The sequence below is a fragment of the Leptonychotes weddellii genome, chromosome 16 (genome assembly GCF_054177405.1).
Source record: "Leptonychotes weddellii isolate Sample4059 chromosome 16, ASM5417740v2, whole genome shotgun sequence".
Classification (NCBI taxonomy): domain Eukaryota; kingdom Metazoa; phylum Chordata; class Mammalia; order Carnivora; family Phocidae; genus Leptonychotes; species Leptonychotes weddellii.
This window is the reverse complement of record NC_138384.1, coordinates 13,613,198-13,623,759: the sequence shown is the minus strand read 5'-3', so window position 1 is coordinate 13,623,759 and position 10,562 is coordinate 13,613,198.

Below are 10,562 nucleotides of genomic sequence, written 5' to 3'. Positions count from 1 at the left end.
CCATTTACAGTAGCATCAAAAACCATAAGATACCTCAGAATAAACCTAACCAAAGAGGTAAAGGATCTATACTCTAAGAACTAAAGAACACTCATGAAAGAAACTGAAGAAGACACAAAAAGATGGAAAAGCATTCCTTGCTCATGGATCGGAAGAATAAACATTGTTAAAATGTCTATGCTACCCAGAGCAATCTATACCTTCAACGCCATCCCAATCAAAATTCCAATGACATTTTTCAAAGTGCTGGAACAAACAATCCTGAAATTTTATGGAATCAGAAAAGACCCTGAATCGCCAAGGAAATGTTGAAAAAGAAAAACAAAGCTGGGGTGTCACGTTGCCTGATTTCAAGCTATATTACAAAGCAGTGATCACCAAGACAGCATGGTACTGGCACAAAAACAGACATATAGACCAATGGAACAGGATAGAGAGTCCAGACATGGACCCTCAACTCTATGGTCAAATAATCCTTGACAAAGCAGGAAAAAATATGCAATGGAAAAAAGATAGTCTCTTCAGTAATGGTGCTGGGAAAATTGACAGCTATATACAGAAGAATGAAACTCGACCATTCTCTAACACCATACACAAAGATAACTCAAAATGGATGAAGGACCTCAATGTGAGACAGGAATCCATCAAAATCCTAGAGGAGAACACAGGCAGCAACCCCTTGGAAACCGGCCATAGCAACTTCTTTCAAGATACATCTCCAAAGGCTAGTGAAACAAAAGCAAAAATGAACTTTTGGGACTTCATCAAGATAAAAAGCTTTTGCACCGCAAAGGAAACAGTCAACAAAACAAAGAGGCAACCCACAGAATGGGAGAAGATATCTGCAAATGACACTACAAAGCGCTGATTTCCAAGATCTATAAAGAACTTCTCAAACTCAACACCCAAAAAACAAATAATCAAGTCAAAAAATGGGCAGAAGACATGAACAGACACTTCTCCAAAGAAGACATACAAATGGCTGACACATGAAAAAATGTTCATCATCACTAGCCATCACAGAAATTCAAATCAAAACCACAATGAAATACCACCTCACACCAGTTAGAATGGCAAAAATTGACAAGGCAAGAAACAAATGTTGGAGAGGTTGTGGAGAAAGGGGAACCCTTACACTGTTCATGGGAATGCAAGTTGCTACAGCCACTTTGGAAAACAGTGTGGGGGTGCCCCCAATAATTAAAAATAGAGCTACCCTATGACCCAGCAATTGCATTACTGGGTATTTACCCCCAAAGACACAGATGTAATGAAAGGAAGGGCCATATGCACCCCAATGTTCATAGCAGCAATACCCGCAATAGCCAAACTGTGGAAAGAGCTGAGATGCCCTTCAACAGATGAATGGATAATGAAGATGTGGTCCATATAGACAATGGAATATTACTCAGCCATCAGAAAGGATGAATACCCAACTTTTACATCAACATGGATGGGACTGGAGATTATGCTGAGTGAAATAAGTCAAGCAGAGAAAGTCAATTATATGGTTTCACTTTGTGGAACACAGGAATAGCATGGAGGACATTAGAGAAGGAAGGGAAAAATGAAGGGGGGCAAATCGGAGGGGTAGACGAACCACGAGAGACTATGGACTCTGAGAATCAAACTGAGGGTTTTAGAGGGGATGGGGGTGGGGAATGGATTAGCCCAGTGATGGGTATTAAGGAACACTGGGGGTTATACGAAAACAATGAATCATGGATCACTACATCAAAACTAATGATGTAATGTATGGTGACTAACATAACATAATAAAATTAAATTTAAAAAAAAGAAGAAACTTAATGAAATGAGCCACAAGGCACCCCTCCCAATAGTTTATTTTAGCTTTTATTTCCCTTCCCTCAGGAGACATATCTAGTAAGAAGTTGCTGCCTATGTTCTCCTGTCTCACATATAGATCTTTCATCCATTTTGAATTTACTTTTGTGTATGGTGTAAGAAAGTGGTCCAGTTTTATTCTTCTGCATGTTGCTATCCAATTTTTCCCAACACCATTTGTTGAAGAGACTGTTTTCCATTGGATATTCTTTCTTGCTTTGTCAAATCTTGATTTTTCTAAGCCCACCAACCCCTAGGCAATCCATAATCCCTCTCTCCTCACCTGTGATCATTTAGGAAGTGAGGATGTGACCTAGTCCATGAGTCATGAAGGTAAGGGTGTTGGTAGTTTTCCAAAAAAAGATTTCCTTGTTCTTAAAAAGAAACACATGTGAAGAGATGGTGTTTTATTTTGCTGGATGCTGTGTTGACTGGATTTGAAGACTAAAAATTCAATGGTCATCTTATGACCATAAAAAAACCAAGTCTGAAGATAAGGGCTAAAATTTTGAGGATAACAGAGTGGCACAACGAGAAGATCTGAATTCTGGTCATGCTACTGAGGAGCTGAAATGTCCAACGTGGGAGCTGTCCTATCTTGAAATTTCTTTGGGAGTACATTTTCCAAATTTTTAAGTAATTTTGAGGTTTAAAAACATTTCACTGCAATTAGAATTACTCTTAATGTGTACTTAGTAGATACCTGGTATTGTGCTAATGCTGTACCTGGATTATTTCATTTAATATAATAAATTTATGAGACAGCTATTATGATGCCCATAAAACTGAAGAGATTTTGTCCTACAAAATTAAATACATTACCCACAGTCACATAGCTAATAAATGGCACAGTTAGAATTCGAAACTTTTTTACCTCAAAGTTGGGCTCTTAGCTATGTTAAAATGTTATTTTATCAATACCAGAAAAAAATAATTAACATATTATGGGTTATGTACTGTGCTAATTTCCTGAAAATTGTTTTCAGATAAAAGTTTTTTAGAGAAAGCCGTATCTAAAATTGTACATGAGAACAAATATTAAGCCAACCCTAAAAATAGGCTTGGGAAACAGTATTTTATATTTGGTAAGTAATATCCTCACTAAATAAGTAATATGCTTTGCTTATTTCAGTATCTTTTGAGTGGCTTGGAAAGCAGGACACATTGCAAAGACCTGTGTTGTTGGTTAGAGAGGTATGAATCACTTTTGTCAGGTGTGCATCCATTGGGATATACAGGAAGATCACCTTCAAGTAATGGGAATTCTCAAGAGCATAGCAGCAGTTACATGCTCAGGGAGACTGTTAATTTTAATTTCAATTATGATATGTTTAACAGCCTGCTTAAAAATATGCTATCATGGCGTGCCTGGGTGCTCAGTCGGTTAAGTGTCTGCCTTCAGCTCATGATCTCAGAGTCCTGGGATCGAGCCCCCCAACAATGGGCTCCCTGCTCAGCAGGGAGTTTGCTTCTCCCTCTCCCTCTGCTCCTCCTCCTGCTCATGCTTGCACTCTCTCTCTCAAAAGAATAAAATCTTTTCTAAAAAAAGAAATATCCAATCACTAAAAGTAAACAAATGTTTAGAGTATTTCACTGAAGTACATAGTACCGTGCTAGATGTAGGAGACACAAGAGAAATACATATATGAAACATTAGCTATCCTGAAGCAGCATACAAATTCTTGTTTAGAAGATGAGATTAACACCCATAAAATAATGAGACCAAATGCAAGGAAGTGTATTATTAAACAATTATATATTAGTGAAAAAAGAGTTCAGAAAAGAGATTCATAATCATCAAATGTGTATCTATATACCACCTTACAAGTTTTAAAAAGCTTTCATGTTAACTCATCTGATATTTCAGAAAAGATTTACAATCATCAAATGTGTATCTATATACCACTTTTCATGTTAACTCATCTGTTATTCACAAAATTGCATAAAGACAGGAAAAGTAAATAATATATAATCAATTGTGACAACTACCATTCATGACAACCTAGAATGTATCAGACATTTTGTAAAGCACTTTTCATTCTCTCTCATTTTATCTTCATAAGAATCCCAATTCCAGATGCTGAAACTAACTTAAATGAACTACTTAAGAGCACACAATATTTCCGACAGTTGGTACTTAACCATCAAAGTTGATACCACTATCAAAGCTAAGAAGAGTTCTACTATAGAATTTTGCCAAAACTATGAGAAATCCAAAAACTATAAATATCTCAAGTCTACAAACTTTCCCTTAGTTTGTCTGAAAAAGAGTGAAGACTAACTACATTAAGTCTAACCTTACTTGAAATATCACATAACTCACTGTGAAGAAATATTTAAGATATAGGTCAGTTTAAAAGAGCCAATGCTTAAATCCTTATCATGCAAAATCTACATTAGCCTCCAAGGTATTTAGGCTGGGACTAAATACAAAGGAAACTTTCTAACCTTTCTTGATGTTAGTTGTTAATAAGAAAATGATGCCAAACAAAAACAAGAGTTTGTTGCTGCAGCAAAGCTTATCTTATCCTATCTAAAAAGGTTATGTTTTTAGAACTGTTATTTCAAGAGATAATGTTACATATGTAATGTGAATCACTTTGCTTGTGTAACACAAATCAGCAACTCGGTTTCCACTAGGTTTCCAGGTTTACTATTACCTAGAACTCAGCCTCCCAACCCCAGCTCAGTCAAGCCTAATCAAACCCCCCCAAAACTAGGCCAGTGTCACCAGATTCTTCTGAGAATAATTTGTATTTGAAAGTATCTCAATATAAAATTAATACCAGAATATTAAAATACTCCTGATGCATGGTCACTATGTTTTATTCTCAAAGGAAAAAAATCCATGTAGAAAATCCAAATATGATTAAAAAATTAAGAAACTAGAACAAAGAAAACCAAAGGGTTTTTGGTGGCACAGTCGGTTAAGCATATGACTCTTGGCTTCAGCTCAGGTCTGATCTCAGGGTTGTGAAATCGATCCCCAGGTTGGGCTCTGTGCTCTGCATGGAGTCTGCTTGGGTTTCTCTCTCCCCCTGCCTTTGTCCCTTCCCCCCAACTTTCTCATTCTCCCAAATAAATAAAACCATAAAAAAAAAAAGAAAACCAAAGGGTTTTCTCATTAATTTTTAAGTTAGAGCAGTGATTCTCAAAAACAATAACCACATTAAATTTTATTCATATATACATAGAACATAAAACTTAACCACTAGAGCCAGTTTTAAGTTTATGACTTAGTGGCATTAAGTACATTCACAATGTTGTGCACCCATCACCACTATCTATATCCAGAACTTTTTCATCATCCCAAACAGAAATTCTGCACCCATAAAGTAATAACCTATTTGCCCCTCCCCTACCTCACCCCTGATAACCTCTAATTATTGTCTTTACAAATCATACAACTTTTAGAATTATAAAATATTGGCCTTTTATATATGGGTTATTTCACTTAGCGTATTTTGAAGATCTATATATCCTGTAGCACATGTCAGAACTTTATTCCTTTTTTGGCTGTGTAATATTCCATTGTATGGATATACTAGATTCCATTTACTGATATACCAAATTTGGTTTATCAGTTCCTTTGTTGATGGACACTTGGGTGATTTCCACCTTTTAATAACTATTCCATCATTTTTCATGAAATCATACACTTCATAAATTTTGCCTTATTCACTGATAGGACAGCAAATATCCACACAAGATGTACAACTAGGTTAATTTCCACAAGAAAACATTTTCAAAAGACAGGCAATGGCCACTGAACCATCTTTAAAGACAAAAAGTGCTGCTGTCTAGAAACCCAGAACCATGTGTGCAAGGATTTGAAATTTGAATTTTTACCATTGCTAATTGCTTCCATGTGGTTTTATTCCAACAATTCTTCCCTTACTATTTATAGGCCAAGAACACAAAAAGAGATCCATTCCTCCACTAGATAGAAGGCTTGTATTTTATTTTTCAAATGTCTTTATTATGAGGGGGGTTGAGGGGAAGATGGCAGTGGAGTAGGAGGACCCTAGGCTCACCTCATCCCACAAATAGAACTAGGTAACTATCAAGTCATCCTAAGTACCCCAGAAATCACCTGAAGACTGGCAGAACAAACTCCACAAGTAAAGGTAGAGAAGGGACCACATTGAAGAAGGTAAGAAGTGTGGAGACATGGCTTGGGAGAGATACTGATCATGGCTGCTGCAGTGGGGAGGGAGCCATGTTCTTGGAACCAGCAAGAATTAACTCCTTGAATTTTAAAGCTCAGAAGGCTTGGCTTGAATTGTGACCAAAGTGCAATGAGGCTGCTTGTGGAGATAAGGTGGGGCAAACAGCCTGTGGTCATACAGCATGGAAACACTGACCTGAAGAGTGCCTAAGGCACACAGTGGGGACATTATCTATTCATCTTGGAGCATGTCCTACAGGCACCATTCATGGAGAGATCCCCCTGGGAAAAAAGGAACTTGCAGATGCCATTTCCCACCCTGCCCCTCAGCATAAGCACAGGGCCACATGTGGGAACGAGCATAGAGCAGACACTTGCTACCTAACTTGCTTACACCAAGCCCCATCTCCCCATGCTCTGGTGAGACTTCCCTTCTAGTAAGCTTGTCTCACTCTCAGCATGGCAGGTCCTTGCCCCCAGAAGACCAGCCCAAACCCCCACCCCTGCCACTATGTCTCCCAATCCAAAAGATTTGCAGGGCCTCAGTTCCAGTGGTGGTGACAATAGGTCTCCTTTCACAAGCAGACTGGAGCACACCTAGTTAAAACTTTCCACAATCAGGCCAGGGACCAAACACTGCCCACAACAGGCAAAGAGAGTCTCTGCAGATGGCTGGCCTGAAGGATAAAATGGCCAGGGCACAACAGCAGAGCACATGCACTACACATTAAAGACAATCCTTGAAGTCCCAGGCTCTGGGGAATAGGGGACACTACGTAGCAGTATAGGACCTAGGCACTATAGGACCTCCTCGTCATAAGGCCATTACCCTCAAGAAGAGGAGATAGAGTTGACTTTCCTAACACACAGAAACAGGCACACAGACTTAGACAAAATGAGAAGATAGAGGCATTTGTCCCAAATGGAAGAACAGGACAAGGCCATGGTCAGAGAACAAAGTGAAACAGATATAATTAACATGGCTGATAGAGAATTTAAAGTAATAATCGTAAATACACTCACCGGACTTGAGAAAAGTGGAAGGCATCAGTGAGACCCTTAACAAAGAGATAAGGAATAACATAGCACAGATAAAGGGCTCAATAAACAACATGAAATACATGGTTGATGGAATGAAGAGCAGGCTGGAAGAAAGAGAATAATGGGAAGTCATAAAGCTGAACAAAGGACAGAAAAAAACTAGTCAAAATAAATAGATTTAGGCAACTCAGTGACTCCATCAAACGTAATAACTTTCATATTATAAGAGTCCCAGAAGAAGAACAGAGAAAAAAGGGGGCAGAAAATTTATTTGAAGAAATAGTAACTGAAAATATCCCTAATCTGGAGAAGGAAACAGCTATCCATATCTAGGAGGCACAAAGAACCCCAAGCAGTATCAACAAAAGCAGATTAACAGCAAGACATATTTTAATTAAACTGGCAAAATAAAGTGTATATAAAAAAATGTAAAAGCAGCAAGAAGGGGCGCCTGGGTGGCTCAGATGGTTAAGCATCTGCCTTCGGCTCAGGTCATGATCCTAGGGTCCTGGGTTCGAGTCCTGCATCGGGCTCCCTGCTAGGCGGGGAGCCTCCTTCTCCCTCTGCCTCTGCCTCTCTCTCTCTCTGACTTTCATGAATAAATAAAACATTAAAAAAAAAAGCAGCAAGAAAAAAAAAAGTGGATGCCTGGGTGGCTCAGTCAGTTAAGCAACTGCCTTCAGCTCAGATAGTGATCCCAGGGTCCTGGATTGAGTCCCGTATCAGGCTCCTTGCCCAGAAGGGAGTCTGCTTCTCCCTCTGCCTGCCACTCTCTCTGACAAATAAATAAAATCTTTAAAAAAAAAAAAAAAAAAGGTAACATACAAGGGAAACCCCATAAGACTATTGGGATTTTTCAGCAGAAACTTCCCAAGCCAGAAAGAAGTAATGTGATATATTCAAAGTGATGAACAAAAATAGTGTGCAGCCAAGAATACTGCATCCAGCAAGGCTATCATTCAGAACAAGAGGAGAGAGGAAGAGTTTCCCAGACAAACAAAAACTAAAGGAGTACATGATCACTAAACCAGCCATGCAAGAAATATTAACGGTGACTCTGAGTGGAAAGGAAAGACCAAAAATGACAGTATCAAGGTAGGAAACACAAAAACAGTAAAAATGAATACTTCTGTAAAAAAAATTAGTCAAGGAACTGCCAAAATAAAAGGATGTAAAATATGACATCATATGTCTAAAACATGAGGAAGAGAAGAGTGAAAAATGGTTCAAACCTGGGGTGCCTGGGTGGCACAGTTAGTTAAGCATCCAACTCTTGGTTTCAGCTCAGGTCGTGATCTCAGGTCATGAGATTGAGCCCCACATTACGCTGTGTGGAGTCTGCTTGAGACTCTCTCTCCCTCTCCCTCTGCCCCTACTCCCTGTGCAGTCATGTGGTCTCTCTCTCTAAGATAAATAATCTTAAAAAAAAGAAAAAAAGAATGGGTTCAAACTTAAATGACCATCAACTTAGTATAGACTGCTATACATAGATGTTATATACAAACCTAATGGTAACCACAGATCAGAAACCACTAATAAATATGCAAAGAATAAAGAGAAGGAAATCCAAATATATGCTGAAGAAAACCAGCAAATCATGAAAGAAAGACAAGATCAGAGGAAATCTTCAGAAGCGACCACAAAACAAGTAATAAAATGACAATAAATAAAATCAATAATTCTTTTGAATGTAAAATGCAAATGGCATAAACATGCCAATCAAAAGACAGGGTGACAGAATGGATAAAAAAACAAGACTCATCTTTATGCTGCTTACAAGAGACTCATTTTAGATCTAAAGACACCTGCAGTTTGCAAGTGAGGGGATAGAGAAACATCGATCATGCAAATGGATGTCAAAAGAAAGCCAGAGTAGCAATATTTATATTGGACAAAATAGACTTTAAAACAAAGACTGCAACAAGAGACAAAGAAAGATGCTAATTAAAGGGGACAATCCAAAAAGAAGGTATAAAAATTGTAAATACTTATGGCCCCAACATGGGAGCACCCAAATACATATAACAGTTAAACATAAAGGATCTAATCAATAATAATACTAGTAGGGAACTTTAATAGCCCACTTACATCAATGGACAGATCCTCTAAACAAAAAATCAACAAGGAAATAATAGCTTTGAATGACACAGTAGACCCAATAGATTTAACAGTTATATTCATAACATTCCTTCCTAAAACAGCAGAATACACATTCTTTTCAAGTGCACATGGGACATTGTCCAGAACAGATCACGTATTAGGCCAGAAAACAAGCTTCAACAAATTCAAGGCGGTCGAAATCATACCATGCACCTTTCCTGACCACAATGCTATTAAACTAGAAGTCAATCACAAGAAAAAATCTGGAAAGATCACAATACATGGAAGTTAAATAACATGCTACTAAATAACGAATGGGTCAACCAGGAAATAAAGAAATAAAATTTCCATGGAAACAAATGAAAATGAAAACACAATGATCCAAAAAGTTTGGGATGCAGGAAAAGTGGCTCTAAGAAAGACGTTTACAGCAATACAGGCCTACTTTAGGAAAAAAGAAAAGTCTCACGCAACCTAACACCTAAAAGAAGCTAAAAAGAATAAACAAAACCTAAAGCCAGCAGAAGGAAGGAAATAATAAAGAGTAGATCAGAAATAAATGATAGAGAAACTAAAAAAGCAATAGAACAATAAAACCAGGAACTGGTTCTTTGGGGAAAAAAATCAGTAAAATTGATAAACCTCGGGGCACGTGGGCAGCTCAGATGGTTAAGCATCTGCCTTTGACTCAGGTTATGATCTCCAGGTCCTGGGATCAAGCCCCACATCAGGCTCCCGGCCCAGCAGGGAGTCTGCTTCTGCTTCTCCCTCTCCCTCTGCCTCTCTCCCCTGCTCATGCTCTCTCTCTGTCTCAAATGAATAAAAAAAATTTTAAAAATTGATAAACCTCTACCAGACTTATCAAGAAAAACTAGAGAGAAAAGACCCAAATAAAATCACAAATTAGAGAGTTGAAATAACAACCAACACCACAGAAATACAATTACAAGAGAATATTATGAAAAGCTATGTGCCAACAAATTGGACCACCTAGAAGAAATGGATAAATTCCTAGAAACATATAAACTACCAAAACAAATAGGATGAAATAGGAAAGTTGAACAGACTGATAACCAGCAATGAAACTGACTCAGTAATCAAAAAACTCCCAACCAACAAGAGTCCACAACCAGATGGCTTCACAAGTGAATTCTACTAAAAAATGGAAAAAGAGAGGCCACCGTGATACCAAAACCAGATAAAGACCACACACACACACACACACACATGAAAGAATGAAAGAAAGAATGAGAGAGAGAGAAAGAAAGAACGAACGAATGAACAAACTACCGGCCGATAACTCTAATGAACATAGATGCAAGAACTCTAAACAAAACACCAGCAAACCAAATCCAACAATACATTTAAAGAATCATTCACCATAGGGGCGCTTGGGTGGCTCAGTCGT